This window comes from Coenobita brevimanus, chromosome 50 (assembly GCF_032717465.1).
Source record: "Coenobita brevimanus isolate Jiangsu-jjx chromosome 50, ASM3271746v2, whole genome shotgun sequence".
NCBI lineage: Eukaryota > Metazoa > Arthropoda > Malacostraca > Decapoda > Coenobitidae > Coenobita > Coenobita brevimanus.
In genome coordinates this window covers 18,411,283-18,412,471 of record NC_137003.1, presented here as the reverse complement: position 1 = coordinate 18,412,471, position 1,189 = coordinate 18,411,283, and positions in this window count along the sequence as shown.

Here is a 1,189-nt window from a genome sequence, read left to right as displayed (position 1 = left end):
GGAGCGTTGTGTTGTGGATGTGGATGTGATAGGAAGCGTTATGAGGAACACACTGAGGTGGTTTGGCCATGTGGAGAGGATGGAGGGTGAAAGACTGACGAAGAGAGTGTATGTGAGTGAGGTGGAGGGGGGAAGAGGGAGGGGGAGGCCGAGGATGAGATGGAGGGATGGGGTGGAGAGGTATATGAGAGAGGGGGGTGTGAGTTGGGAGCAGGGCAGTGAAATGGCAGGGGACAGGGCGACTTGGAGGCGATTTGTTTGTGGCCACCCCAAACGGGATTGAGGCGTCTGGCAATATATATATATATATATATATATATATATATTTGTGTGTGTGTGTGTGTGTGTGTGTGTGTGTGTGTGTGTGTGTGTGTGTGTGTGTGTGTGTGTGTGTTTGTGTTTTGCAACTTAATTCTTTAACAGAAAGCAAGCTCACCTAGGAAGTGAGGTGAACCTACTTCTGACCGTGTCCAAGCAGTTTTCCCGCTTAGATGGCACTTCCCTGTTGTACCTCGGAAGGGAAAGTTTGTATAAAGCGCTGGCTGCCTGGCCCATCCCACACGACGCACCATACAAGTTTGCTTTGGACAGTGTTTTGATGCGTGTTGTACAAGTAAGTCTTCATCAGGTATGCTCTGATAGTTCCTCAAGTCATTTAAGGCTGATTGTTTATAGTATGGTAAACTATAGTGTACCCCAGTGACATCTTTATCTCATTGCTCTGCATTCCATTTAGCATGATCCTTCTACAACCTAATTATCTCGAAGTTAATGACAGTTTTGCCTCGTATCTTACTCACAACTTTTCCCCCATGTTTGGTGAAATCGACAAATAGTAATTTTTATGACCCTCCCATGTTAATATTTGACTCTAGCCTTTGTTCAACTGTCAAATAAAAAATATATAAATAAAGCCAAGTCTCCCTTTTGCTGATCGTTGATCCCTCCACCATGTGTGTCAGAGTTACAGGATTCAGGGAAATAGATAGCTTCCATGAGCAGACCATAAACCAGACAGAATATATATATATATATATATATATATATATATATATATATATATATATATATATATATGAGGTTCTACCCAAAAGTTCCGGTAATTTGAACAGGGGGAGCCAACTGTTTGTACAGCACCCCTCGAGCCTCAATGTGGCCCCGGCTGTGTCTGTGAGTGGACGTGTTGTTG